This window comes from Myotis myotis, unplaced genomic scaffold (genome assembly GCF_014108235.1).
Source record: "Myotis myotis isolate mMyoMyo1 unplaced genomic scaffold, mMyoMyo1.p scaffold_m19_p_6, whole genome shotgun sequence".
NCBI lineage: Eukaryota > Metazoa > Chordata > Mammalia > Chiroptera > Vespertilionidae > Myotis > Myotis myotis.
Genome location: NW_023416368.1, coordinates 11,458,986 through 11,485,254, shown reverse-complemented (window position 1 = coordinate 11,485,254; position 26,269 = coordinate 11,458,986).

The window sequence follows — 26,269 nt, the reverse complement described above, 5'->3', positions numbered from 1 at the left end:
GCAAACCCAAGCAAAGCCCCGTGGACTCTGCTTTGAGAAGCTGGAGATGCAGAGAAACCACAGTAGTTAAATTTCAGTGGATAGAGGACACAAATGGAGAGAGCTGCAAGAGTAAACTCTGGAGATCAGTAGAGGATTTCCTCTAGCTATTCAGCAGAGCACTGGGGGAAGACATTACCCAAGACTGGAGAAAGAACAATTAGAAAGGCTTAGTGAGAACAGTGTCAGGCTTATACAGTGGCTTTTCTCACCAGCCATATCAGAGAACACTATAATTCAGGGAGCACTTGGTAGAGTACACGAAAATATCTAGTCTCAATAATAGGAATAATTAGACTGAGCATTGCTCTGGCACAGACTGACATAACTTACAAGCAAGAATGAAAAGGATCAAGATGTTTCTAATTTAATTGCATTCTAGAACAAAGCTCAATGTATATATAAGAATAGAAAAATATTCATTACCCAACAAAGTAAAACTTTCTTGTTATTTTCTTTGTGAGCATAGAATAAGTCTCATTTTAAAAGGATTCATGTCATATAAAGTGGGTTCTCTGACCACAGTGAATAATTTAGAAATTATTATATTTAATCTCGAAAAATTCACAAACATTTGGAAAGTAAATAACACAATTATATATAACCTATGAATCAAAAACAAAAAAGGAAATTAGAACATGATTTAAATTGAATGAAAATAAAAACAGTTTATTAAAATGTGTGGAATACTATTAAAGCAGTTTTTAGAAGGCAATTTATTGGACTAGCTCCCTATGTTAGAAATAAAAAAAGTCTCAAGTGATCTTGCTTTCTATATTAATAAAGTAAACAAGAAGGATAACCACCACGATCACCACCCAAAAATACATGAAAATCAGAGCATAGAAAATAGAAAAGAAAAATAAGAAAAATCAATGAAACCAAAGCTATTTACTTGAAATAAAAGAAATTAAAGGTTTCCAAAAAATGAGTGGTTTCTAACCAGACCAACCAGGATAAAGTACAGAAGATACAAATTACCAATTTCAAGAATGAGAGAGGAAACATCACAACAAATTCTACAAATGTCAAATGCATAATAAGCAAGTATTATGAATAATTTTATGTTTATAAACTGACAGCTTACATTAAATTCATATTCCTTGAAAGATATAAATTATAAAAGGCCACTGAAGAAGAAACCTGAAAATAAATGTTATGGGATGTAATATACAGACAGTATGGCAACTACAGTTAATAATACTGCCTCAAACAGATTGTCATACTGCAGCAGGAAGGCCGGGGAGGGTTGGGGGGCAGGAGGGAGGGGGGTAAGAGATCAACCGAAGGACTTGTAGGCATGCATATAAGCATAACCAATGGACATAAGACACTGGGGGTAGGGGAGGCTAGGGGACTGTCAAGGGCGGGGGGAAAGAAAGGACACATATGTAATACTCTTTGTAATACTTTAAGCAATTAAAAAAATAATACTGTATTGCATATTTGAAAGTTGCTGAGTGATCTTACTAGTTCTCATTGTAAGAAAAACATGTATGTATGTATGTATGTATGTATAGTGACAGATGTTAACTAGACTTATTGTGATCACTTCTAAATAGAAACACTTATGAAGTCATCATGTTGCACATCATCATGTTGTATGTCAATTATACCTTAATAAAGCTATTTAAAAAATTGGAATTTTAGCAATTTCACATGTTCAATACATACACAGTTCATTCTGTTTATTCAGAAATATATTTTGAATGAATAGGAGAGGTTCTGTATTTAGGATATTGCTTTGAAATTACTTTATCATTAAATCCTTATTCATTTAATTATTTTGTATATTTTTGTGACTACATGTCAAGAATTCTGTCATAAAAGCATTTTGGATTGTTTTAAATTTTCACCATGTTAGACTTCCTTCTAAAAGCTTAGTACAGAAATATTAATTTAGCATTTTAGCTAATTGTAAAATGGCCAGTGTAAGAAGTTAAAGGAAATAGAAAAATAATGGCCTTATAAAGATCAGTTTTATTTCTCTACTCTATCAGTATCCTCAATGGTGCCCACCTTGACAAACTACTATCCCAATTTTGTAAAGATGTGGTTCATTGACATTGTAGCCACTTAAGACAATATTTGTGAAATGCCATAAGTAACTAAAAAGAAAGGGAACAAAGCAAATCATTTTGTTCTCTGGCTTAATAAAACATTGGCCACAGTTAGGTAATTTGAGGATCAGTGTCATTAATAAAATTCACTACAATTGTAAAGTATTATCAAAAGAGCATATCAGATTCCAAAGCTTATTGTCCAACCTAATCACTCTCAACAATGAAATGATACAACAGCAAAAGAAAGAGGAAGTTATCTAAATTGATCTCTGTAGTTTCAGAAAATTTTATCAACTTAATCATTGATCTTCATCTGCATAGGTCTTTGAGAAAGCCATTCAGAAGCTTTTACATGCTATCATATCACTCAAGAAACATTCAACTTACCCTAATACTGAAAGTAAGGTGATGCGCCGCAATTACAGCCAATAAACTTGGTACCCATCACTTTAACAACGTTAAAATGAAATATTAATCAGAACACTTGTAAAAATTCAAAAAGAAAGTGATGCTTATTTGTCAGCAACATGGTTGCACTAAAACAAGTCACTACAGACTTTATTTCCACTTTTAAATTGTCTGACTGAGAATGAGTAAGGGAAAGCAGAGATCATACGGATTTTGGTAAGGTTATTATCAATGTTTTCCATCCACCCATGTATGTCAGGTGGAGGAATGAGACTTTAGTAAAAGAAGGTCCTTGTACACTGAACATTATGTGATTTAATCAGAAAGCATCTTTACTTTTTATCTCTCACTGTTCTTTAAATTTACTCTGAGAGGGATGTACTTCTACTCTCCTAGATGGAAACTTCGCTAATTCCTTGAGTTTTCTGAACCCTCTTAGTCAAATATTTTACAGCCACTTTAAGCTGCAAATATAGACTCGATTTAGAAATTAGACATAAATTCACATAATAACAAAACTTCTATATTTAATTCCAAGTAGTTAAAATATCTCACCCAAAAGGATATTCTAAATAGAATGCTGAGGAAAAAGGCCATGGTTCACCTCTTTTCTGCATCATCTTGCTTACGACAGCTTTTTGACACCGTTCATGTCAAGGAGGCAAACAATGATTTCCTAATGATACAGAAACTATTTTTGATTTCCTTATGATACAGATTTCCTTATGATACAGATTTCCTTATGATACAGAAACTATTTTGCTAGCAGAATTCTGAGTGGGTTGAACTATGCTCACCTCAGGCAGTAGACATGACTAATGTTTACTTATTAGCCTCTTCTATACTAATTATTTATTTATGGGTCATAATTCACTAATTTGATTTGTGGAATTTTGAGTGTAGGACCCTTGAGATGGGTCTGCAAACTCAAGTTCAGTATTCTTTAAGAGTCTTAAAAATTAAATGCAGCCCTGTTTATTCACATGTTAAGAATCCTACTTTAATATATAAACATATATAGGTAGAACACTTTATTTTTCTATGGCATCTGAAAGGAATAAGTTATTTCTCTTTGTGTCTGAGTACACAGACACACATGCACAACACATTTTTAAAAGTTGCAAAAAGGAGTAATTTAATAAAATAAATTAGGGGAAAGAGAGAATATGAGGCTTTTATCTGGACTAGACCCATAATGTCATTAGAATCTGTACTGACCAAAGGAATATATTTCTTTATATGTGTATATTTAGGTATCTGTGTCTTTATATTTGCACAAATAAATGTATAAGTATTTTAACACACATTTTCCTTTCACAAAAATCAGCAATAATTTCAAAGGAAACTGAAACTGTTAACCGTATTGGTTTTCCGTACTCATAATCTTATCTAGACAGGCATGTTTTTATCACATAAACCTCATCTCATGTATCATACTTAATAAATCCAAGATTGGGCGCCCACATCCAAGGAAAGCCAATGGATAGCTTTCCTGTGACCTATGAAAAGGCTGTTATTGTGAATTAGCTACATTTATTGGTCCAATCAGATTTCCTTTCTTGGGTATTTGAACTACAGCAAGTGAAAAATGTTAAGCAGAAAGAGATCTGTAAAGGGGTACTTCATGAGGAATTATCTCAAAATGAAGTTGTTATAAAGTAGAAAGGATGGCTGCATGTTTATGTTCCCCCAAAATGTATATGTTGAAACCCAATCCCCAATGGATTGGTATTAGGAGGTGGAGATCTTGGGAGGTGATTAGGGTTAGTTTGGGTCATGAAACTGGAGACTCCATGCTGGGATTCATGCCCTTATAAAAGGAATTGAGCTCTATATCAGATACTGGATCAACCAGAACCTTGGTCTAGGACAGGGGTGGGCACGCATGCCAAACATGGCACACCAGTAACTTTTGCTGGCATGCAAAACCCTCTCTTATAATCTTCCATTTACATTTTTTTCTTAATATCGACTTTTTTATTTTTCAGATAAATTCAGTGTAGGTGCATCTTAGATAAATAAATAATTTTACATAACAAGTTATCTTAAAGACCATAGACATGGATTGACGAGAGAGGGGAAGAGCAATTTCTATGCCGCTGCCTTAACTCTCCCTGCCTTCCTAGATCCGACCAGTGTTTTGGTTTCATCCACATACGCTTGTGAATCTTTGTTCTCAGCAATGACTTTTGTTAAGTCTCGTAATAGGAGTAGCCTGACGGATGAAAGGAGTAGCTCGTGCATATCTCTGAAGGTCACGAAATATAAACCTGATGTAAAATCTCTGTCATCAGTGATGCAGCAGCAAAAGTCCCACTGATAATATCAAACGGAGTCATAAAGTTTTCTGTCGGACTATCAGTGTACATGTATACATTAAAAAATAAATGTATTTTTCATCATCATATACTGTGTTTTTGTCGCTCGAATGAATTTTATTATTTCTTCAAGGCTCTTCACATACGTACACCTTGAGATATTAAGTAGGCGTAACATGTTCTCAAAAAATTGGGGTTGGCACGCAGAAGAATTTTGAGTCAGAGATTTTGCTGGTTTTGGGATGCACTCACAAAAAGGTTGCCCACCCCTGGTCTAGGACATCCCAGACTCCAGAACTGTGAGAAATAAATGTCTGATGCTTAAGCCCTGCTGCTGTCTATGGCATTCTGTTACAGCAGGCTGAGCTGACTAAAACAACGACTAAGACAAATCAGCTGAAGCTCTAAGTAAATTTATAGATAAGAGGGTAAGATCAATCATCTGTAGTGAGAGTTAAAATATTTATAAAGACTCCAAGAATTGATTGAGGAGCTCATCTATAGAATTGTCTCAAATTCTAAGGATAATTCTGGTTCAGGTGAATGCCTACTATCTCTCCTTCACTCGTTCCTTGTCGTCTAATTTTCATTAAAATTCTCATTATTGCAACTAAAAAATATTCTAAACTTACCAAGATTCAGCATAAGTAAGTTGCTTAGAAGAAGAAAAAGTAGTCTGGCTAGGTGGCTCAGTTGGTTGGAGCATTGTCCCATGTACCAAAAGCTTGCCTGTTTGCTTTCCAGTGAGGGCAAATACCTTGCAGGTTCTATCCCGTTAGGGCACATAGGGGAAGTGACAGATCAATGTTTCTCACATCAATGCTTCTTTCTCTCTTTTCCTTCCTCTCTAAAAAAATTAAAAATCAGTAAAAAACATATCTTTGGGTGAGGATTAATAAAAAAGGACTTCAAATTGCAGTTTTATTACTTATCACCAGTATGATCTTTAGCAAGTTACTTAATGGTCAGTTTCTCATTTTTTTAAAGTTAACTTTATTAAGCTATAACTTACATAAAATATAATATACCAATTTGAAGTGTACAGTTAGAAGACTTTGGAGAAATGTATATATCTATTTTAACTATCACCACAATCAGCACAGAATGGTTTCCTCCAAAGAAGCACCCACATGCCATTTTGTAGCTAGTATCTCCTTTCTCTTCTGGTCTCAGGCAAATACTGATCTTTTTTCTGTCAGTTATATTCAGTTTTGTTTTTTCCAGAATTGTACATAAGTGCAACATTACAGAATCTTACAAGTTCATTCATGTTGTATGTATCAGCTGTATATTCCTGTTTATTGCTAAGAACTTTTCCACTTAGTTATACCACAATTTGATTATTTAGTCATGTGTTGATTGAAATTATTTTTCCTAGGTTTTGTTTTTGTTACTGATACAACCTGTTACAGACATTTGAGTACAAGTCTTTTGTAGCCTTTTCCCCCTCTTGGGTTTTATATTGAGGAATGGAATTCCTGAATCATGCATGATTAAATTTTAAGAAGTTGCCAAATAATTTTCTAATATATGAGACTTTCAGTTTGTTAACATTTTCACCAATGCTTAGTAGCACTAGTCCTTTTCATTTTAACCTTTCTAGTGAGGGTGTATTTACCTCATTATGTTTTTATTTTGCATTTTCTTGAAAACGAATGACGAAACATTTTTTTTCATGAACACGTTGGCCATTTTTATATCTTCTTTTGTGAAGTATCTATTTAACTCTTTGTCCATTTTTAAATCAATTTACTATTCTTGAAATTGTGAAGTTGTACTTGTTAAATTTATTCTTAAGTATTTTAAGTATTTGATGCTATATTAAAATATATGAATTATATATACATGTGTATATATACATATGTAAATGTATATATGCTTTTGTTTTACAACTTTTCACTGGTGCTGTTTATAAATACAATTGATTTTACATATTTACTTGTATTCTTTAATATTAGTAAATTCACTTATTCTGATATATTTTTTATTTATTTTTGAATTCTTTAGGGTATTCTATATACATAAACATACTGACTGATAGTAAAGATAGCTAGCTTTACTTCTTTCTTTCAAATCCAGGTGCCTTTCTTTTTTTTAACATTGCAGTGTTGAACATCTAATACAGAGCTGAATAAAAGGAGATAGAGTAGACAACATTAATTGTTATGAATAGATGTTGAATTTTTTCAGAAAATTAACATTTATTAAGATGATAATATAACTTTTCTTATTTAAAAAAATTATTGTTAAAAGTATTACAGATGTTCCCTTTCTTCCCCCATTGGCCCCCTCTTCCCCACTCCCCCCACCTCAGGCCTTGACCCCACTATTGTCTGTGTCTGTGGGTTATGCATATGTGCATACATGTTCTTTGGTTAATCTCTTCCCCCACCCCTTCCCTCTATCAATCTGTTCCATGCTTCCATGTCTCTGGACCTAAATTTTCTTATTAATTAGGTTAATTCATAAATTCTATTGTTTGGTTTTTTAATATTAACTCAAACTTGAATTCTTGGTATAAACCCTTCATGGTCATAATATATTACCCTTTTCACATATTGCTGGATTTACTTTGCAATATTCTATGAAAGACTTTTATATCTTAGTTCATGAGAGCTCTATTTTTGTCCTCTTCTTTTTTGTGTTGTCTTATTCTGGTTTTGATATCAGGTACTTCTGGCTTCATAAAATTGGTTGATCAGAGTTTCCTCTTTATTTGCTGAAAGGGCTTGTGAAGTTTTGGTGACATCAATTGATGTCATCTCTTCCTTGAATGTTGAATTGACAAGTACAGTCACTTGGGCCTGGAGTGTTTTGTTTATGGAAAAGTTTTTTTTATTATTATAAAATCAGTTTCTTTAACCTACATGTGGCTATTCAGATTTTCCTTTTATTTCTTTTTTTGCAACTTTGGCTATGTGTGTAATTCCATATCTTAATTCATAAAATGAAGATAATAGTTATATACTTCTCCTAAAGCTGCTGAAAAGATTATGTGAGTTCATATATTATAATTACTTAAAGCAGAATTTGACATATGGTAAACAAACCCAAGGGCAACTATTAGCTGTTAAAATACAACAATTATTATTATGCACTGAACTGAGATCAAAAGCACACAGGATAGTCTTTTATTCTAGTTAAAGTCTAAGAAGTAATAATTGTAACAAAAATTCACAGTTATTTAAATTTATTGAGCTTGTGACATGTCCCCAACTCATAAACAAATTGGATTTCTAATAATCTTAATGGAATGTCAAATTAAATTTTTAGAACAATTAAATTGTTAGAAACCATTTCAAATAAATAAATTGAAAGTTTGAAGGCCTGTGTAAGTAGAAATTTAATATGTTCTTTATATTTCTTATTGCAAATTAAGAAACAATAGATATCGCTGAGCCGTGGAATTTTACACATGATGTTAAGACTGAAGAGAAGAAATTATATATCAAATGCTTAATAACAGTACTTGATTTCATGTAGAATTGAGAATGCTTTTGGTTACTAACAGAAAGCAATATCAGCATGGCTTTTTAAAAATTCAGCATACTGGAATATATAACTAGAAGTTTAGAGTTAGTGTTAACTTCAGAATTGATTAATCTAAAGGATAATAGATTTCAAGTAGCCAATTTCTTTTTCTTTATCCAAATTGTCATATTCACCTTAAAACTAGATCCTAAATCTTTCCATGTTCAACACTTATCCCCTTCTTTTTGAAGGTGTAGAGAGTGGGTCAGTATTAAAAATTATATGCCATAATTAAAAATTAACTGCCACCAAGTGAATATCATGCTCTGAATGGCTCAGGCCTGGCTTCCTTAACAATCTTTTCTAGTAAGTGTGATGCTGTTACCATAATTGGTTGAGACTATACAGAGTCCCCTGCTAGAAATGGAATCAATTCCCTAAATTACATTGCAATTATGCAGTGGGATAAAGGTGGCATAGATGTTGTGGTATCATTCACAGTGTCCATTATCCTTTATTTTGCCATAGCATGCACTGTTAATTCCCCCATATTCCATTATTTATTTTTTCCTTAGTAAGGGAATACTCAGAATTTTAGCTATGTACATGGTCATTTAACAAAGATATTCTGTTTTCCAGGCTAGCATGCAGTTAGCTGTGATTATATGGTTAATTTCTGGTCAAAGAAATGTCATGTGCAGCATGATATCCTTCCAGGATATGTCCTTAAATAAGGAGCATGTTCTCCTCATCCTTCTCTCTTCCTGAAGTTTTGGTATTGATTTGATCGCCACAGCTTAAAAAACCATCTGGCCCATGTTGAGGACGGCTGAGTAAGAGGAGCCGGATCCTTAATGATCATGGAGCTCACATCAGCCCTGGATTATTTAGCTCTGCACTTCATCTACTTGAGGGATAGAAATTTATATTTTATTTCAGCCATTATTTATTCCAAATGTATTGGCATTTATGAATAAATCTAATCTTAACTTATACTTAATTAATTTTCCAAAACAACTGACTGCATTGTATTACTGCACTTTTTAAAAGACTCATCTTAATAGTATAAATTGATTGGGACCAATATTTGGGGTTGTGAATCCCTAAGCTCCATATTCATAGTTGAGTAACATGAAAAAAAAATCTCTAACTTTCCTTAGGCGAACACCTGCAGGCTATCATCTACTAAATCTTTCTGGAATGCAGAATATATGTTAGCCTATGTTTATTTATATGTTAATACTAGCAGAAAAACACACACAAAAAAGTACTAGGTAAGTAGAATCTCTTTCAGTTATCAAACCTGAATGATAGCTATAGGAAATCAGTGAGTCCCATTTATTCACTCTCTTCATTCCTTTGCACTTATATCCTTCCAGACTCGTTCATCAATTTCACTTTAGTTTATCTCAGTTTCTATTTTTGGCACCTGCGAGATACTGATGCTTTTTGTTTGTTTGTCTATGCACCTCAGCCCAGACTCTTCCCACTTGGTCCCTGTGGGGATACTCAGACTAGAGAAATCCATCTTCCTTTACCATGAGCACATTTATCTGAGGCCTAACAGAGCTGATCTTTATCTCCAAAAGTTAGAAAATTCAGTTACTTTGGCAACAACTCAGGGATTAGTTAGGTTCTCCAGGTTTAACATAATAGAACACGAATAAAACACTTTTTGTGTAAGAGGTTCAGACAGTAAATAACAGGACAGAAAACAAGGTCCTCTAAAGGGGAAGCAAAGTCCTGAGCCAAAGTTTAAGGTGCAGGTTCCTAGGAGGGAGGGCAAGGGCGATGTGATCCATCCCTCTGGCTGCCTGGCTGCCTGCGGAGCCCCAGGGCAGAGCATCCTTGCAGGGCTGTTTCAGGTAGTAATGCGCTGCTCTGGTCGGGCTTTGTCTTTATTCACAACACATTCATGGGTCTCAGCAGGGGAGGGGGGACTGCACTGTTGCCTGCCAGCCTGTCCTCTTTGACTCTGCCGAATAAGCTGAGTGGTAACTCTCCATTAGTGAGGAGAGAGAGAGAGAGAGAGAGAGAGAGAGAGAGAGAGAGAGAGAGAGAGAGAGAGAGAGAGAGAGAGAGAGAGAAAGAAACAGAGAGAGACAGACACGCGTACACTGAGATACAGAGGAAGAAAAACCACGCAAAAAGGAAAAGGGGAGGGGGGGCTAAGGATGCTCTCCGGCACACTCATGTGTTAGGTCTGCGAAGGCAGGAGGCTGCGGGAGCAGCAGCAGCAGGCTGTCGGCAGTGATTCTAACTACTGCCCATAAACACCGTGGTCAGGACGACTTTGAAGAGGCAATGTATTAGGCGTAGAACACTAGCTCTGCTAAAACTGGGAGTGCAAACACCCCCCTGTTTTCTCATTTAGAGACTTGCATCTTTTCGGCACTCCACACTATCAGGACACTCTGCTTCTACAGGTAAGACACAGTTAAGATTTACGTATCTGTTACATTATTGTAGTTTTACACACTTTAATCATGATGACTTCTTAATATAGTGCCAGCTTTCTCTTGATCTGCTGTGTTTTTCTTACTAGTCTCTCTTCAAGAAAATATTTTTTAATGAAAAACTGCGATTAAATGAAGGAACTACCAAATCTTCCCTAAAAGGAATGTATATGATGGTCTGCTTCTCCATGAGCTCTGAGTTCATAGTTGGGAACTTGAACTTAAACTGTGATCTCAGATGCAATTCATAATGTATATTATTTCTAAATGTACAAAATTATTCACTATAATTTGGATAAGACATAATTCTTCCCTGTCTACAGTGTTATGTTGTATATATGCTTCATAGTATTTTATTAACTTCTATAGTTTGGGGGAAACCAATGATGAGGTTTATATCTTATAAATTTTGATCAGATCATTACAATGTGGGGTAATGCACTCATTCATAAACATGTGCTATGATAGTCTCATCTAGAAGGTGTTATCCAGAGCCTGTATGTATAGAATTAACAGGTACCCGCGGACATGTGGACTGGTGATATTAAGAGAAAATGCAAGGGCATTGATAATTTATATATTGTATCGTATCACTGAGTCTTAAGTTTTTCTAATGAAAATTTACCTTTTTTAAAATTCTGCTCAATTTTTACCTGTCGTTATTTTATTATATATATATATATATATGATTAGCTCTTAGATGAGGTCATTTAAAGTTGCTGATATTGCTTAGAAAACTGTAATAATAGAAACACATTAAAATGTGTTATGAGTTTATAGAGAATGTAGGAGTAATATTGTCAACAGGTTTGTAAAATTTTGCTCTTCTGAGTTTTAATAAGAACATCTTGCAGTGTTACTCACTTGTAACTTGGTTTACATTCTGCTGTCCTGTTCAGGGTCCCGCTAACTTGGTAGGCTGATTACATTGCTGTATATGATCAGAGCTAAAAGCACTGGACGATGCTAATTATCAAGCCATTTTTACTTGACATTTTAACTTAAATTGACCCCAATGACTGTGTTTTCTTTCCTTGTGTTTCTGTAGTGTTTTTCTTTATTAATCATATTTTATATGAGTTGCTCCTAATCAAATTCTCTCACAGGAAGTATTTACATGCTAGTCATCTGGAATCATTAGAGTGACATTTGGCAGTTAATGGCTTTCACTCTTACATACAATAAAATATATAGCATAGGATTAAAGCATGTTTAACAGTAAAGTATTGTGAAAATAGAAGCATTTGCATGCACAAATACATAATTCATTGGAAGACTTGTGATTCTTGTTCCTATGCATGACTTATTTCATTTTCCAATTTCACTTACAAATGGTTTAAATCCATGGGGAGTATATGTAAAATATTCAATTGACTAAGAATGTGAAAATTAAAGGAGGAAAGAATTATTACTGCAGTGAATTTTTTAGGACTTTTGGGAAGTTGGTAACTGGTACAAAGGAATTCATTTTAGAGTTTCTCCTAGGGTGTACTAAAAAAGAAAGAAAAGATGATGTGAAATATATGTTGGCATGTGAAATTACTTGGGGAAAAAGTAAATGATGAAAGAGTAGAGAAGGGGTGTATAGTCTGTAAAGGGAAGAATATTTTCAGTAAACATGGAGTAAATTCTATATTCTTTTATGACTGGCAGGAAAAAAAGACATACTGTTTCTCAACTATGTATGAAATCTCATTTGGCCAAATATCTAATGGAAAAATAATGGCTCCTTTTACTTAGTTACCATATTTGAATAGGCAGTTACCAAATTTATATCTTTCCTGAAAGGTTTCTTGGAACTATAAAGTTATTTTAAAGTTTTTATTTTGAAACTTTTTAATTTAGTATTAAAATTACTTACCCCAAATGGTTTAGTTCAGTTATCTCTTTTATCCAAAAAGAAACATGTCTACATTTTACTTTTTAATATACTACAAAACCACCATGTAAATACAACATATAGCAGAGCTGTATACATAATTCCATGATTGTATAAACATTTGGTATCATGCTCATTTTGTTTTCATTTCCCCCAAATCTCTAGTTTTTATAACTATGTAAGAACTTTAAAAATGTCTGATAAGAGTAAATTCATAATTCACAGGATTTCCAAGGCATTGGAATTTTAAACTATTTCTGTGAGAAACTATTTTTAAATGATAGAGAATAAGCATCATATTAATAATACTTTTATTTATTTATTCCAAAGTTACCTAAAACATATTGGTGGGAATATGTCCTTTCTCTCAATTTCTTTATAGTTTCAACTTTCTGATTGAGAAAGTTTGGAAAAGTTTATTTTCAGTACCATTTTTTGTTGAGCTAGATTACAAGTTGGAAGTTTACCTGTATCTTGATCTTTTAATATAAGATTAGGTAATATAGTCATCATTGCACCACCTGTGACATTTGTTGAGTTTTAATGTGGCACAGAGCTAAGATGGAACTTGGTTAAGAAAGTTTGAGGCTTGGCTGATATAACAAGAGTCAAAAACGAAACAGTTCATTTTCTTACTAAGAGGAATTTATCTATGTGTATATTCCATCAACTATTTATAACTTGTTGACCAGATTCAGTTTTCATTGATGTGGCATTGGTTTGCTGAAATTTTTCTCTTTGGTTTTCTACAGGAATTTTGTTTTGATAATTCTGGGGTATCATATAAGCCTTTCATTTGGAATCATGGACAGTTCCTTTGAAATTACAAAAAAAAAATACACATAATTCTAGCCCCTTTCATCATTGAAGCATGAATAGAAATAGCTACAACTAAAAAATTCTGAAGTAACAAGCTAGAATAAGTAATGAGGGACCTCCAGCTAGTTTTCTGGTTCAGCTACTTCACTTAAAAATATTCTTGGGCTGTGATGTGGATCCTAGAAATCAAAGCTCCTTTCTGATCTCAGTGACAGAACTAGCAAGTAGCAGCTTTCTCGTGCTCCCCACAGGCACAGGTGAATACTGACCCTCCAGAGGAATTTTTTGGACTGAAATAATCTTTGTATTTTAAGTTATGTAAATGGAAAATATCGGAGCCCCCAAAAGTTAAGAATAATCATAATTGTAAAATGGCTGATTGCCTGTTTTGAAGTCAATTGTAGTCAACATTTTAAAGGTCATATTACAGAAGCCTGAAACAGTCATAAACATCCAATGTCAAAAAATATGACCTCAGTATTCTTTTCACCCAATATTAATGTTTCTATGCATGTATTACCAAACAGTCTTTAAAAATATTGTGGCAGTATGCTTTGCTTCAAGGAAAGGAAAAACAGGAAAACCTGTTCATTTAATAAAATGCTAAATTACAATGTTTACTATTAGTTTTCTTAAAGTATTTCCCCTCCAAATCTAGTTAAAACAGTTTTTAAAGAACAAGCTTATTCAAATACATTCAAGACCATTAATTTTATTTAAAAAATTGTTTTATTCACACTTTTAAAAAAACATAACCACCAGACAGCAAGGTACGTTTGGTAACACAATCACATGAGTATATGTGTGAACTCATAATAAAAACAATGCTAATTTTAAAACAAAGTGCCCATTCATTTATTTTCCTAAAACTGTATACATGCAAAATGGCAAAACCAAACCATCTTAGTTTATACAATTGTTTGTATGTTATGTAATAGCAGCATACCTAACAAGGTAAATAAACTTGTCCATATGTAGAAAGGTTAAGTTGTTGTTACTTTTGTAGTGTATGAAAGTTGGAGATTAAAGTGTTTCCCTTTCATGAGCTAACTTTATCAGATTAAAGGGTTCCTGACATTTCAGCAAAGTTCTGTTCAAATTAGCTTTCAGTGTTTTCTTTAATCTGCACAGGCAACTATTACATGGTTTAAGGTTACTCTTAGAAGGTTACAGAGTCCAATTACTTAGTTTCTGCTGATAGATATATACATTGTAAATATAAACCATCGGGTTCCAATAGAGAGATTAATTCAATTTCTACATGAGAAGACTGGGATCAATATTCTCTTTTAACTATTATAAGACAATATACTAACCATTAGGCAATTATTTAATGAAGGCCAAATTCTAGTTGTGATTAAAAGAGAGTATATTAGCATTTTAAAACAGAATATGTAATGCTTAATCTGTTTAGTAAACACAGAATATGACTTGGGAGTCTTTGGAAAGTGATATTATTCCAAAGATCCTTTTACTTTTTAAAATGCAAATAATCATTGTTTGGTGTGTTGTTGTTTTTTTACAGAAAATGTTATATGAAGAAATTAATTGCCATGTAATTCAATTTGTTATTATTTTTCTTAAAACAGTAATCAAAACATTTGTGTGGATTAGGGGAGATACATATGACAAGCATTTTAGTAAAACTAATTCTGTTTAAAAGCTCATTTTATACCCTTATTTGCTATAATAAATCCCAAATCATATTTGCAGAATACATTTCTCATCATCTGGAATACCTCTAGAATATCACCACCATCTCTTTTTTAAAACCTTGGTCTTCTAAATGATGTTTCATTTCCCACTGAAAGCATGTGGTAAGTCCAGATGTTCAAACACTATCACTCCCCAAAGGCTTACAGTTACAGGTTGATTCAGGCATGGCTATGTATAAATATACACATCAGATCCCTAACTTAAAATTAGAACACAGACTGCGAAGTGCATAAAAATGGTAGGAGACCACAGTTGGCAGTGTAAATCCCTTGTTTAAATGAAAATGCACTTTGTATCCCATCAGTGCAGCACATCTGATAGAGTCAATACATTCTTGAAAAAGTACTAATATATATGTAAAACGATAGATAATATGTATGGCTTTATTGTCCGAATGAGAAATGCGATTTATGTGGTAACCCTATTTTAAGTAACTTTGAATGGCATCATTGGTTTATTTGGGAAATTCCAGGGTTCAAAGAGTTTAAAATGATTGATTCCTCTAGTAATTTCATTGATGAAGGCATAAACAAAAGTTGGTTGTAGGAATAATAACTTACATGTTCTGATGTCCTAACAGTTTATTCAACCCTCAAAATAACAAGAAGAATGTCAGAAGAACTCCCTTACTCAGGGGAAGCTAGCACTTGCCAACTAAGGATATTTATGGTGCTTTGCTGGCTACTGCATCCAGACAGATACAACAAAGGTTGGTGATAGAACAATAGTGAAAGCAGCAGACAGGTTTATGAATCACAGGGTGACTCTCTTGGGACTCCCCCATAATTGAGTTTTTTAAAATTATGCACTCATTGCTTTACTTATTTTTCTGCCCACTGTTTATAGTCACATTTCCAAGAGTCTGAACAAGGGTAAGAAAACCCATCTTCAGCAATTTCTTAGTTCAAAATTCATTATACATGTTGTAATCAGATTTCCCAAACCAGTCAATAACTTTCCCTCTGGTCAGAGCACTGTTACTAAGCCAAAACTTGTAAGGTTGAAATGACCAAGGCAAACTCCACTATCAGTGATTGGTACATGGTATTAGTTTCCACATGTGTGGGAAAGGAAATAGACTCTGCCTGGATGCAGGTTATGTATTAAGCCAAGTCTTACAGTCTAATTAATCCCCTGATTTAAATCCATCTTTGGTCAATCTTTGTCCCACTCTACTTAAATTAATGGAGGACACATCTTACAAAGATGGGGAAAAATAATCAAGTCTACTGGAAAATTCGATCCAAGAGTAGAACCATGCAGCTAATATAATAGACACAAAATGTCCTTATATTTCTAATAGAATAGGGCAAATGGAAAGAAGAAGCCAAACCGATTAAATTGCTCCTTCTACCTTCTAAACATCACAGTAAATCGGCTCTAGCTCAAGCTGTAATTAGAGAAATATTTCCTGATCAAAGGGAACTTTTATAATGAATAAGAATTACTACTACTGCTTCTGATGTTGCTGCTACTAATACTGATTGAGTATATTACCAAATGTCATTCTAGACACATTATGTGTATTATGTAATTATAAAAAAGTGTATGAAGTCAAAGTTAGTATCCCTATTTAAACAAGACAAGGTGGACCTGGTTAGGCAAAGTATCTTGATCAAGGACTTAAATGAAAGACAATTCTGAGTCTCCCAGCACCTATAACCACTAGGATTTGATCTCTATGATTCTATTCTAGGAATCTACAAGTTATTTAGTGGAAGTTTACAAGATATACAACAGCCAGTAGGAAAACAGAACAGAAGAAATAAGAAAAATATAAAGCTTGAAGTGTTTTAAAAAATTATGGCTAATCAACTTCAGTAATCAATCCTTGCTAGCAACTATACACATTTTCTTTTCTCTTTCCATCTATTACTTTTAAAAATCTGCAATGTGTACTTTGTAAAAATGCTGAAACTGAACTGAGTGCAGTTTTCTTTTTATTCCCAGAATTTATGAAGTAGTTATTTTCAAGCAAATTGTCTAACTGATGGGTATGTCAGAATATCATTGTTATGTCCTGTCATAAAAATGTGAATAGGTTCTTATTGTGGCTTAGAGCCTCCAGCCAAAAACAATGGATCTGCTTGCTACATTTAAGCCAGGATGGTTTATTGGCCAAAGAGTTAGTTATTCCCTCAAACATTCTTAAGATTTTGATTCTGGTACCACTTCTGCTATGTAATTTGCAATAATTTATTTATTGCATTTCTCAGAGTCAAAGTAACCTAGTGAATGCCAATCTTCACTTCATATATTCCCACTCAAATCATTCCCTTTGGAAATCAAGAACTCTGAATCATCCCAATTCAGTTCATGAAGTCATTTAAAAATATAGATGATATAGAATTCACAGATACTTCAAACACAAACTGCAATGTGCATCTGAATTTTAATTATATTTACAGAAAACTTCATGATTTTTTTATGGGAAAGACTCCAAATTCTTGTCAATTAGTCCTTTGATTTAAATCTGACAATCTATTACAGCCGGGGGCAAACTACGGCCCGCGGGCCGGATCTAGCCCGTTTGAAATGAATAAAACTAAAAAACAAAACCAAACCGTACCCTTTTATGTAATGATGTTTACTTTGAATTTATATTAGTTCACACAAACACTCCATCCATGCTTTTGTTCCGGCCCTCCGGTCCAGTTTAAGAACCCATTGTGGCCCTCGAGTCAAAAAGTTTGCCCACCCCTGATCTGTTGCCTACTCTACTTAAAATAACAGAGGTAAAACCTTATATTGCATGTAACCTTTCCTTAGTCTAGAAACACTTGTATATTTGTATGTGAGTTATTGTGGATCGTTCTTTGGTTTGAACAAACAGGTAGCTAAACAAATAAATGTCTCCACATACAAACTAAGATTTACTGATTTGCTTGCTCAGAATGAACTTCAAAGGCTATCCTAAATACTTACATTTGGCAAAATTCAGTTTTGTCTACATCTAGAAAAATATAAAATTTTAAGGCAAGAATTCTAAAAGGTCACAAAGAAGCGTTATGATTTGAAAGCAATTGCTAATGTTCTTAAATTTGCTAAAACTGCATTTAGAGTGAATCAGTACCCGAGAGTAGGGTGAGACACTCTTACCCTGCATTGTTTTTAATTTTTTCCTTTGACCATTTCAGGGGTTCTGAAGATTTATTTCATCTTCAATGGTGCATATTTAGTTTTCTTTCCAGTTTTTGGTAAGGAAGGTTATTATAGGCCTGCCCTTCCTGATAATTATTATCAAAGCTTCCTTGATTGCAGGAATGCTTGAAGAGAATGCAGGCTGGTTAAGTGACTACGTAGCACCTACATTTTTCTTGACAAAACTAGGTGAAACATTACTTCTTGGCCTTTGATGTTGTTTTGATAAGGCCAAATTTGATAAGGCCATAATTTTCAGCTGTCCTCCTGTTAAGAAACAGGAACCAATTGGTTACCAATAGATTTTCCATACCATAACTTTGTTTTGAAGACAAGAATAGAGGCAAACAGCTGGAGCTACAGGTCCTAGCCAAGTTTATCAAATATGCAAATCAAGGCTCTAGTGACAGCATTTGGCTAAGATTCTTGTGGATATACAGAATCAGCTGACTGTTGCTTAAAATACTGGTTTAAAAAAATCAATGATAAAACAAAATATAGGATTTTTAGATTATAATCCCAAGTATAAACTAATGTCTATGATATCATTCTGACATAAACTATTGAAAAAAATAAATGGGAGAATTGATACATCTTTTGCATAGAATTTCAAATAATTCATGTGGACACTTCATCTTCCAGGAGGGAGAGCCTGACTCTCCATTCCGTAAGTGTCGGATGCTCCTAGCTCCTAGCTCCTTCCTTCCATAAAGGATAGTGTGGAAGGGGGTTGGATGAGGAGGAATTTTTTAGTGAAGAAACTTGACACACACCATCTCAGCCAGGTGGTCAAAGTTCGCATCAACAGTGTATCAAATAAAAACAAATCAAGACTCACCTGGTACCATACATAGTTATCCCAATGTTACTGGCTATATTTCCTCACCTGTACTTTTTATTTCCATGACTATTTTTTTTAACTACAATCTGTACTTTTCAATCCCTTCACCTTTTTCAGCCTGTCCCTCAAACCCCCTTCCCTCAGGCAACCATCAGGGGTAAGGAGGAGATATTCTTTGTAAAGTATATGATTGTCTAACTACTATGCTGTACACCTGAAATACAAAATAATACTGAATGTAAATGGTAATTGAAAAAAAAATTTTTTAAGTATTTTTTTTTTTTTTAAAGAGAACAAGTCCAGACTTAGATAAGGAGAAACTTTATTCAAAAAGACTACAGTTATGTGTCACATAACAGGTTTCAGTCAAAGATGGACCACATATATAATAGTGGTATCATCCTCTTATATAATAAAAGCCTAATATGCAAATTGTCCCCTTGACTGGGAGTTCGACCAGGAGTTCGACCAGGGGTGGGGCTGGTGGTGTAGCGGTGGCAGCTAGCAGCCACTAGGGACCCTACCTGTGCACGAACTTCGTGCACTGGGCCTCTAGTAAGATTATAATGGAGCTGAAAATTTTCTATCACCTACTGACACCGTAGCCATCTAATATACACCATTGACGTAAGCAAACCTACTTTGATGCCTGCCAGTCATATAAAAAAAAGCATAGCACATTCGATTACTTATAGTACATGATACTTGATAATGATAATAAACAAGTGTGTTACTGGTTTATGTATTTACTATCCTATAAGTTTTACTGTTATTTTAGAGTATGCTCTTCCTACTTATAAAAATGTTTGCTGTAAAACATGCTGTATTATTCAGGCAGCAACCTCATGCATCTTTTATTTACTGTGTCTTTTGATTGCATAATTTTTTGTGCTTTATTTAATCTTGGTTTGTGCAGTAACATAGTCTACAGGCTTATAGCCTCGGAGCAATAGGCTGTGGTATATAGCCCAGATGTTTAGTAGGTTTTCCCATCTAGGTTTCTGTAAGTACTATTCATGATGTTTGTGTAAATACACTCTATTTGTGATGTCAAAATCACCTAACGGTGCATTTATCAGAATGTATCCACATTGTTAAGTGCACATTCAGATCTTAGAAATATGAAAATGCCTCAAAATCAAACAGTAAAAGGCTTTTCTTTTATAGAGTAAGGAGGGGTAAGCAGTAAGTAAGGTGAAGTTGAGTGCTATGAACTGAATTGTGTCCCCAAACTCATAGGTTGAAGCCCTAACACTCAATACTACAAAATGTGATTGTATTCAAAGATAGGGTCTTTAAAGAAGAGATTAATGCTAAATAAGGTCAAATGGATGGGCCCTAGTCCAATATGACTGGTCTCCTTATAAGAAAAATATTTGGACATCCTAAGAGACACTAGGAGTGCACACACACAAAGGAAACACTATGTGAGATGGATAAGCCAAGGAGAAAAGCCTGAGGAGAGATCAACTCAGCCAATACCTTTATCTTGTATTTCTAGTTGTCAGGCTGTGAGAAAATTAATTTCTATTATTTAAGCCACCCAGTGGTGTTTCATTATTGCATCCTAGCAATTAATATCTGGGGCAAACAAGGAAGTATAATGATCTTGTGGTTTGATAGGGGTTGTGTCTCTGTGGTCAGATACAGTGCGTAGGTAAGACACATTCTTCATTTTAGTGTTTTCTCAGGCTTGAGGACAAGAACAGTTCAGGGGTTTGTTGGGAGGAGAGAAGCCTGACAAAAGACTGGTCAAGACAAAGCAGAGGTAAGAAATGGGCAATTGTGAACATTTGGTCAAGAGATAAATCATAATGATTGTACATAACATTCATATGACATGATGAGAATGGCAATTCACCTTTGTTGTCTCCTCCCCAAAACCTACAATCTAGGTGTATAGAAAAATAATTAGATCCCAATTGAGGGGTATTCAATAGAATTCCTGACCAGCCTTCCTCAAAACTGTCTCAAGGTCATAAAAAAACAAATGTTTCAGAAACCTGTAGTCACTGAGACATGCCTATTAAATAAGTGGTTTCTGGAACAGAAAGAAGACATTAGGTTAAAACTAAGGAATTCTGAATAAAACATAGACTTTAGTTAGTAATAATGCATTGATATTGGTTCATTAACTGACAAATGGACAATAGTAATGTGTTAGTAATAGGCAAAAATGTGTGTGGGTTATATATAAATTCTATGTATCATCTTCCCAGTTCTGCAAATCTAAGTCCATTATAAAATAAACACTAACTGAAAAATGTGGAAATAAATAAAATCAGAGAATCTCACCAGTCATTTCAAACAACGAGATGGCACCAATCCATCATTAAATAGTTCAAATAAGCTTTGAAATATTGCTGTATCTTCTCTAAAGCATGATTCAACTTTAGAGGATTGTGGCTTTAGTAGAAAATAACATATTTCTGCACTTACCAAATTCTATGAAAGTAATCTTTATTTGCTTTACGCAAAGTGTCCATCAGTGTGTAGAGTATAACAGTAGCTCATATGTATTTAATTCTAAAACATCTTTTCCCTTCAAGTCTCCAGACACATTAACTGTAATGCTCTGGCTTTCACAGATTGACCTAAACAACCATCGCTTTCAAGGCCTTTCTGGTAGGACCGCTTGTTTTCCTCAATGCTAAGCCGCTTTCCATGCGCACCTTACTAATTGAACTTATCTGTTATTCTAATTTAGGAAAGTTTTGCCTTTTGACAGCACATATACCACTAAATGCAATCCAACTAATAAGTATCCCACCTTTTCCCTATACAAAATTCCAGTAGCAGCAAGAACAAAGTCCGTTCCTCATAACTACTTTTCATATATTTTTCTCAAATAAAAAAAAGTTACTTTTCTTTCTGCCTCTGGTATGTTCCCTACATGTGCAAAAGAGATGAATACCAACTTTGTTTCTAAGTGACAGGAAGCATTGTCTCATTGCAGTATTTCCATTGATGAAAATACTTTTATGAACCATTGTCAAATCAGAGCTATCTCCCACTTAAGAAATCACCCTTCAAGGATATTGCAGAAATAGCTTTTGTGCCCATAGACTTGAAAATTTTATCACACTCTTCACTTGGCATTTGTATTTAATTCCATCTTGCTTTGAATTTTTAAAATATCATTTCTGCTTTCTTAAGAATAATCAAAAGGGAAATAAGAAAGCTGACTGGGCAAAAGATAGTCACTAAGATCTTCCTGGCTATTTGTCATATTTGATGATCATTTAAAAATTAAAATCTGATTGCTACAGGAAAAAATATAATATCCCATAAATAATAATGCTATTATTTGATATTTTTTATACCTTGAAAAATGGGTTCACTCTGGCAAGTTTGAGTTATTATAGCCATAGAATTTTATTTTTCCCAGGTTCAGGAATGTGATTAGCCCTTTGGAAAATGAATATATTTCAGTAGCTGAAAAACATGATCTGTATGTATGTATTACACTTACAGTTTAATTAGGAAACTAATGAGGTGCGATTGGCAATCTGATTGGTGAGGAGCTGGTACAGTAAATTTCTATTAGCAGACTTGAGTATTTCTCTTCCAGCGCTGCTTTCACCCACCCTCAGAACACAGGAATTATTACATTGGACACCTGCCATCTGGGTGTTCGGAAACCATCCTCCTGTAAACCACCAAATTAATTATAGTTCAGAGCAAGGGAATACTGGAAGATTCAGCTACTTACGAACTTAGCTTAGAAGAGCAAACTATGGAAAATATTCAATGTGGCTGTTAGTTAGATGTAAAAATTCATTGCAGAAATACCTTTAGACTGATACAGAGAGTAGCATTTAGCTAGAATTCATATTGTTGTATGTGCGCTTATGCATTTGTAATATATTATGCAGTGTATTTTCAGTGTCATCAACATTTTTTTGGAAATCAGAAATATTTGTCACCTCTCTAGACAATTTACAAGCTTGCTGATGTAATTTTACTCTGATACATATTGTTTTCATTAACACCAGTGTACTATTCATGATTTATAGCAAATTTATATTTTAAAGCATTTTCCACACTTTCCAATTGTCTGAGGCTCATTATCATAAGCATCGTAAATTCTGCTGCTAATTCCATTCAATGCAGAGCTTGAATTGACAGAACGAATCAGCATTCTCATTGGTTGTTGTGAATAAAACCAACATTCTGTTGTTAGATTTCATTTTGCTATTGAGCCAAATTCCATTATTTATAAAACATTGGATTTTAAATCTATTCAATAAATGACTTAAAGGGGATTTTTATTTTCTTGCTAAAAGCCAGCAAACTTGTTTAGACTGTAAAGCCTGAATCAGAAATACCAGGAAATGCCCCAGTATTTACTTACTAATGAAACAAGAAATGACAAAAACAATATTAGTAAACAGAGCAACCATTTTACTATAGTTTATCTGCTAAAAAACCCTGTGCGTTGTTATTGCCACAGTTTTCAATGATGAAGATCAGACAGACACCAAGAAGCTTGATAATTTGTCCAAAAATACAAATGCAGTGAGTGCTGACATGGAATTTGAACCTGGTCATCCTGACAGCAAAGCCGTGACCTTTAGTATTTTGCTGGACTGCAACTTAATTACCTGTAATGAGCAATACTTTCTATAAAAAAGAAGGAAAACTGATTAAAAGGGTATGAAAATTAATTTGAAGTGAAATGAATGAAATTCATTGGTGAGGAATAATGTTGGTTCGTAATTTCTATCCTGCAGATTAACCCAGTACTGCGATTATTCCATAATAAACTGTCCCCCAAATGACTACTGCTATAAAACAGTAGTACATCTCTCATTTTAATGTTCTGATATATAAAATTTCAATATTAGAAAAAAGACATTTTTCTCTTAGAATGTGTGTGTGTGTGTGTGTGTGTGTGTGTGTCTAGTGGAATTCTTTTTGTGGAATTTTTTTTTTTTTTTTTTGTTTGTGTGTGTGTGTGTGTGGTGGTTTAGATCACTACTTGAGATGGAGGCAAGCAAATTAGAAGGGGAAGTAGAAGAGTTCAATTAAAGGTTGATTGAACCCACTGAAGATCAATCCCAAATGAAGGCTAAGAGCTCTGAGTAGATAATGTAAATCAATAGAAAATATGATTGGTCTTCAAAAGGTGTGATTTTTTTCAAGCTGCTTTTCAGGGAACTATCTATTGTGTAAATTAATATCCCTGAGTGTATTTCTAAGAAGTTTGCAGGTAACATATTCTTGAGCTCACCTAATCATCTTGACAATTTCGATACCACATGTCCTAAACATCACCATGTATAAATTTTCATTCCAAGTTTTGGATTTCAACAAATATTTGAGCACCTACTATGAGCAAAGTAAAATTCCAGGTGCTGAGGATACTATGGTGGGCAATCATTTAGCATGGTAACTATTAGACTAGTCATCCCATAGTTATGTGTAACCCAGTGTTTAAACGAATGGTTAGAAACCCAAAACAACTCATGTCAGCATACTGAACAGTGCTACATCTGCCCCAATGCTAGGTGCTATCCAGGTCCTGCCTTACCTGGTCATAAGGATATATAAGTTTAAGTTATATCATAGCTATAACCTTAAAGTATAATAGAGATTAAAATACCCATCAGCTCTAACCCATGGCTGGTCCTTTTACAGAAATTTATTTCAGACTTAATAGCTGTTATTTAAGAAAATTATCTCTCAAAAACCCTTTTAGAGGATGGGTAGGAGTTCTGGGTTTGATACACTCTTTCCATTGTGTGTTACATTGGGCAGGCTTTTGAGTCCCCTTTAATGTGGGGGTAATTGTGACTACTTATAATTTGATTTAAGAATTGAATGGGAGTATGTAAAATTCTTGCAGCACACATAAATGTCATCAAGAATTATCATTAGGCTATATTTACAGTGTGACTAGTTTTTAATGTTTAGTTGGATAGACTGGTTAGCTGATTCGATCAACAATTCATGAGGAAATGAGAGATGACCTCAAGCATTAGAATAACACACGCACATGTATATAGAAATAAAATTTATTTTTGAATATAAAATGTTAAAGATATTGAATGAACTAAAATTCATGTGATATCTTAGCCTTAGAGAAATCGAGATCGTCTGGTCAGATTATTAATATAGATTCTGCTTATGGTTAGATCAAAGTTTCTGCACTAAAAAATATATTAAAACTTGATGGATATATACACATGTACATTTTGTCATTTTTAGTCTTCTTCAGAGTTTATGACAGCATGACTTTAAATGGTTAAGAACAACAGTCATAAAGGCCATTTTCACAGTTGCATCCAAGTAAATGAGATTGTTTACCATAATATTTTTTTCTTTTGCCTTCATTTCTTCAGGCCTACAATATTCTCCATCAGTCACTTTTCATACCTTTGTCTTTTTTTATTGCTGACACTATTGCAGATGTCCTCATTTTCTCCCCCTTTGCCCACCTCCATCCAAGCTCTGCCTTCCCCTCCCTTGACCTTCACCACACTATTGTCTGTGTCCCTGCAGTATGTATATATGTTCTTTAGCGAATACCTTCACCTTTTTCCAGTAACCCCCTAAACCCCTTCTCTTAGATGTTTGTCAGTCTGTTCCATGTCTTCATGCTTCTGGTTCTATTTTGCTCATCAGTTTATTTTGTTCATTAGATTCTACAGGTTAGTGAAATCATATGGCATTTGTCTTTATTTGAATGGCTTACTTCTCTTAGCATAATATTCTCCAGGTCTATCCATGCTGTTGTATTGTAAAGTGTAAGGGATCCTTTTTTATAGCTGCATACTATTCCATTGTACAAATGTACTACAACATTTTTATCCACTCATCTCCATAAATACACTCATCTAAAGGCTAAGGTACACTGTGCAGTAAACACATCATAACAGAGTTCTGCTGTGTATAAGAAACTAGTGTTTTACTTTTGTGCCCTAGCTTGAGTTTTTATAAAGATGTTCTTCTACATAACAGGTAAGTTACACTCAGTGACACTTGCTGGACCCCAATATATTTTTCCTTCATTTTGAACTTCCATGTTTTACAGAGGACAACTCTGAGTCTGATCACACTAATTATTCTGGCTTTTTCTGGTTAAACACTGGCAAAGGGAAGATAGAGGTGGAGGC